Source organism: Coenobita brevimanus, chromosome 45 (assembly GCF_032717465.1).
Source record: "Coenobita brevimanus isolate Jiangsu-jjx chromosome 45, ASM3271746v2, whole genome shotgun sequence".
NCBI lineage: Eukaryota > Metazoa > Arthropoda > Malacostraca > Decapoda > Coenobitidae > Coenobita > Coenobita brevimanus.
The window spans coordinates 5,501,287-5,507,701 of NC_136998.1; positions in this window are offsets into that span (position 1 = coordinate 5,501,287).

Genomic DNA, 6,415 nt, shown 5'->3' on the forward strand with positions numbered 1-6,415 from the left:
GGTAATGACACATTCTATCAGTGACGTTTTTGCTCTTGGTTCAGTTAATAATATTTGTTTATCCTAACAAATGTTAGAATGCGTAGTACTAGACTGATGCATGATGTTTATCAGAAACTCAGTTGAATAGAATAGTTGGGTTGAGAAACACTTTTTTTTTTTTTTGATAATGAATGGAGGAAGGAAAAACAAAGGAAAAAAAATAAGTCCATGTGCCTAAAGGCATCCTCCATTCATAAAATACTTATAACAATTGGATTTAAAATCGAGAGGATTAAATGTATGTGGGAAGCAACTCCCAGGAAGTGAATTCCAGAGAGTAGTAGTTCTGGGGATAAATGAATTTTGATAAGCAGAGGTTCTGCATTGTGGGGGAGAGAGTGTGAGTTCATGGGCGCTCCCAGCTGCCCGAGTATTTCGGGAGAAAATGTGAAGGGAAGGCACAATGGAAACCAGTTCGTTAAAGAACTTACGGTAAAAATATCGATAAAATAACGCTAAAGAAGCAACATCTCGATGTACTGATAATGGAGGAAGGTCCTGCGTTATGGCAGGATTATTGATTAATCTAATGGCCTTAATTTGAATTTTGTCTAACTGCCTCAATGCAACCGCTCCACATCCACTCCACAGTGGTGAACAGTATTCGATCTGAGAACGCACATGACTTTTGTATATTGTGGCCATCTGCTCGTCAGTGAAGAACTCACGATCTCTGTACATAAGTCCCAGTTTTTTAGAAGCATTTTTAGCAAGAGATTTAACATAAGCTGTCCAGCTTAGGTTGGGGTTTAGAGTAACACCTAGGATATCAATTGTAGTGGATATGGGAACACTGACATCATTTAAAATTATGTGTGAGTCTGAAGGATTCTTTCTATTGGAGAAATTAATGTATTTAGTTTTCTGAGCATTAAATGAGACCAGATTCTTTTGTCCCCATTGATTAATTATAGAAAGGTCCTGGTTCAAAGAAATCGCTGTGTTTATTTGGGAATTTATAATATCAAATTGTGTAAAGGAGTTACTAAATGTGAAAGAACTATGAAGAGTCGCGTCATCAGCTTAAGAGTGTATTGGGTTGTGCATGACAGATAGGAGGTCATTTATATGAATGAGGAAAAGGGTTGGCGCCAAAACTGATCCCTGAGGTACGCCAGCATTTATGGAATGAAACTGAGAATAAATTCCATTTACCATGACCCATATTTTTCTACTATGAAGGTTAGAAGAAATTAGAGGAACCAGTGATGCAAGGCCATAGTGTGACATCTTAGACAAAAAAGCCTGGTGCCATACTCTGTCAAATGCTTTTGAAATATCAAGTGCTACTGTGTGTGTTTCACCATGTTGGTTTATCGTTTTGTTAATCTGATGGGTAAGATTAAATGCAATGGGACAAATAAGTCCTTCCTTCGACCTAATTCCCAGAAAGAATTATTATTCAGCTATATTCTCCTCAACTGTGAGTTGTATGAGACAATAAGTATGTGATAGTATCTCTTAGTGTGTGTGGAAGGAGTAGGCGGAGAGAAGAACTGCCTGCCGAAATTTAATGCGTTTGGATGAGTGTGTGTAATTCACCGGGTCGGTCACGATAACGTGATTGGCATGATCGTCAGCTCATTACCATCCAGGAAGAGAGCTGAGAGTTCTATAGTCCGATCTAGGGCACGGCTGTGACCTTCACCCACGCACACAACCATTCCCTCCCTCAAGAGGAACAGTAACCTCCCAATTCGTTAGTGAAACTTTTCGCACACGATCCGGCGCGAAACCCCGTCCTACTAATTGACAGGCGAAAGCATTACCACTTTGCCAGTTGTGTGTTGTGTGTGTGTGTGTGTGTGTAGGCTGGTTAGAACAATTGTGTGGACGGGGCGACCGCTACTGCTAGCACATTTGTAGATATTACATTACGAAAATTTCGTAAAATGTTAGCTGCATTCACAATTTGAAGCAGTGCAAGTCTTACATAGTGCTGGTAATTTTGTGTGAGTGTCGTGTGTATTTTGTCAAATATATCACCGTGTTTCGTAGCGACAATGTCTGTATTCACTTTAGATGACATCTGAAAAATAGACTGATTGTTTCTTATTCCTGCCAACCGAAAGGTTACCAATGTGACTGTATGTATGGTAATCTACTGCGTGTGTCGGAGAGAGAGAGAGAGAGAGAGAGAGAGAGAGAGAGAGAGAGAGAGAGAGAGAGAGAGAGAGATTATGCACGTATAATACTCGTATACACACGTATGCACATAAGCATAAAGTTATATAGGCCTATTAAGATATGAGGGATTGGCCCCAAGAAAGTGTTGACTGGAGTATACTTAAATTCATAGTCTGGTATGAAGGCCAGGCTCATCCACCCGTAAGCAGGGTAAGTGCCTATACGACTATGAAAGGATAACAAATTACGCCGTCAGTCTCAAGGATGTATTTTTCCTTATTCTGTCAGCGTTCGGTCGTAAGATAACAGTAGTTGACTTATACAAATACAAAATGGACTATTACAGGACGTTAGATTCGATATTCAGTACAAGTTGCAGTGAAAGTTACGGTATGTTAAGCAACTTGCATGAGAAACAGCTGAAATCAGTTCTAAATATTTGAAAATTATCGGTCAACAATACAAAGCTTTCCGATGAGGGGACGGAATGCCGGAGGCGAAGGATGAGGTTACGTATTGGCGATACCTGTTTGCTTAGGTATTGAACTTATTCCATCAAATACTGAACCATCATTAGCAGCTTGTTGCCAAACCTTTTATTATTAATAGAAAAGTCGTATTGGAGTCATTGTCCACGCAGACTTTATTGACACAATTAATGCCTACTTAACCTCTCCCTAACACTCACCAACCCTCACCACCACCACCTCTCCTCTCCTCACCTTCCCCGCAACTCGCACCCCCTGCTTCACCCCCAGCACTGTTACCAGATCATTTCTGTCTGTAGCTGCTGCTGTCATCTACACTGTGTCCCGCGCGGAAATTTCTCCAACTGTACATCCGGCTAATAAAGAACAACCCAATTAAGTTAACATGTAGACTACTGAGTACATCCGGTGTTATCATAATGTCAAGCTTAATTGGTTCATCTACTTTCATATTTTAAGTACCAAACTTACCATCATCCATACCTGCCTCTGATGATATGGGGCGTGTGACAACGGGACGGATGTTTCTAATGATGAGTGGTATTGTAGCAGAATCCCATTTTTTCTGTGCTCCTCTCTTTGTGGTCTTGTAAATACGATATACCCATCAGAAACTCAGAAATTTTTTCTTTTTTTGGGGGGAAGGGGAGAGGGAGTAAAGGGGGTGATTTAAGAACTGTACTGTAATAACTCTCCTTTTATTTTTTTTTTACTTTCTTGTGACCTGCACGTGGATATGCTTTAGTTAATCAGAGGATATCACCCATGGGTTTTCAGGATTGATTTATTATTTGTTTTTTGCACATTTTTTTTTCTTGGATGTGCGAAAACTTGCCTGGAAGACGCCCTGTCAGTCTGGCTCTCTTTTTTTTTTTTTTTTTTTTTTTTTTTTTGTTTTTTTTTTGCCTATCGACCATTGGGGCCGAAGCCCCTGGTCATTAAGGCAAATATATATATATAGGCATATACTACTCTCAAACGGTTTGGGACATTTGGTACACCGTCCAACACTTCCACCTGCTACAGTCAGCGTTGTCAATCCCATCTCTCCATGAATGCGAACCCTGAGTTGCATGGGTTTCGAGCCATCAGGGGTCAGGGGGAAGGGGCAGCGGGAATTTTAGATCGATGCGCGGGGTGGGAGGTAGGAAGGATGGCGGGGTTTGGTGCTGCAGGGTAATAAATAGAGCGGTTAGGTCACAAACAAGAAGGACTATCCTACACCGAAATACTTAATGCACCCAGGACAACTTAAGAAAAAATATATACAGTATGGCATAGTGTCGAGCACACCATAAACTCTGCTTACACGCACACATACACACACACACACACACACACACACACACAGATCAGCACACAAAAGGGAAAACGATGCTTCTATGGTTCCCGGTTAACTGAGTGACAAGAAGCAAATGCGGCGTACATCCGGGAATCAAACCTCCACTTTATTCTCCGCGCCTCCTCATCGCAAGGGAACATAGGCTCATTGCACAAGATGGCCCTGTAGGGCAGTTGCCTGCCAGCGGTTGATGGGTTTGCTCGGCTAGGCAGATCAAATTTACTTAACATCAACAACTTAACTGAATGGTGGTGGCGATCATTATTCACTCATTTGATGTAGTGCTGCCTACTTCTGCCTTTGGTGACTCAGCACTGAGTGAAAAGCGTAATGGTTTTCCTGTAACCCCCCAAAACATTAACAGAGTTGAGTGGTAACCGTATAAGCAATGGAGGGGTGATGTGGGGCCTACTACGGTGGCCCTGTTACCTGGGTGGAGAGACGCAAATGAGGCGTCCACCCAGTTGCCAAACCTCCACACCCTTCCCCGCGCCTCGGCACTGCAGTGCCCTGTCCACCCCAAAGGAACATTGGTTCACTGTACAGATATGCACTGCTTACTTGCAATTGATGGCTCTACTTGACCAGATCTACTACTGCTACTTAAACGTTATCTCAACACAAAAACAGAGACATTAGCGGTTGGGAACATGATTTAGGTATGTTATTTCTCCACCGTATCTTTCGTAACAGAATTGATTATAAATAATATAATTTTCCCAGTTAGATGCTTAAATTTTAATCTCAAACCTTGGCTATGACTTAGGCATGATATAGTTTTTGTATTATTAGTTTCAACTTCCCTAATCATTCATAACTCAGCTTCTCGTCATTCTGCTTGGGTATTTATCATTACCGACATCATTGTCAAATGACTGTTTGTGTGGGCCTTTAGATAATTTCAATTTAATTAATGGCCCCAAAATTTCAATGTTATATTTCACCTTATTAGACAAATGATTGTATACAAATTAGCTGTAGGTGGTCGCTATCCCAGCCAGGTGGGGTGACACTAATGGCAATCTAATTTTTGTGGCCAGTGTATGGTTTATCAGATATTTACGTATAAATCTTGATTTGTTTCCGATGATCCGGCTCTGAAATACATTTTGGCACTAGATTCTTATTGTTCCTCTTGATATGTTTTTGTAAGTAAATAAATAAAGAGAACTATGAATACTTAGTAGTTTATATTTTTATGTATACAACTCGTTTTAAATTTTTGCTGGAGCTATAATTGCGTGCTGGAAACTCATCCTCCCTTGTGTGGCATTTATAGTACACCACCCGTACACTAAGAGTTATATTTCCAGCGTGTTTCTTAGGTCAGGGCAAAATGTTAAGGGAGAAAATAAAGTCTGATAGGTTATTATTTAATTATAAGTTATTTCCGTTTGCTCGTTCATTGTTCTGTGAGACTGGCAACTTACGAATTGGCAACACCTGACAGACTGTGTTGGCCGTCTACAGGTTACATCTTTATGCCAGCATTTTACAGAAGCCGGAGCTGTTTGAAGTAACAACACCTGTTAACAAGAATAATCACACATTCAGAAATATCGTTGTCACGTCACCTTATCACACTATCACCACTTTGTAGTCTGCAGCACACTAAACCCATTATTATATGACAAAGATACAATGAAAATTTTACAGAAACGACGCAAATTTTACCATAGTGTCAAAAACAATGGTCAAGAAACTTATCACTTTCATATATGTGGAAAATCGATGGTGTGATTATTCTGTGTGTGTGTGTGTGTGTGTGTGTGTGTGTGTGTGTGTGTGTGTGTGTGTGTGTGTGTGTGTGTGTGTGTGTGTGTGTGTGTGTGTGTGTGCAGCTGGAGAGACCCGTCGGGATACATTTAGAGTTGTGGGAAGGTGAAGGATGGGATTGAGAAGGCAGAATGAAGGGTATGAATCTTGAGAGGAGAAAATAGAAGAGATGAAAAGGAATATAACAAGGAATTAGCTACAACGTAATGTTGAATTCGCCAATGATTACGTGAGGTTAACACTAATGTCACACTTTATGTTAGTAACATAGGAGAGAAACTCTTAAACACAACATATGCTCTGCTTGACCCCCCCCCCTCCCACACACATACTGGTAAAAGGGAGACGGTGTATAATTTCTTTAAAAGTTTCCAGCACAAAACCGGAGTGTACGAGTATGTAGGAATAATCCATCCAGCTATCATTCAGGTCTTTTGTGCCATATGAGGAGCGTAGGGGTCTGGGGCTTAGTTACTCGACCTAGACAACTGAAGCCGAGAATAGCATGCAACACTCGTCCATGAGTGGCATTATATGACCGATAAAATTAAGCAGCCCCATGAATGTAAACCCTTGCTGGCCCTATCCGTTTGGAGTATCTTAACCTGCTAAACCATCAGTTGTCACTTGATGGTATGCT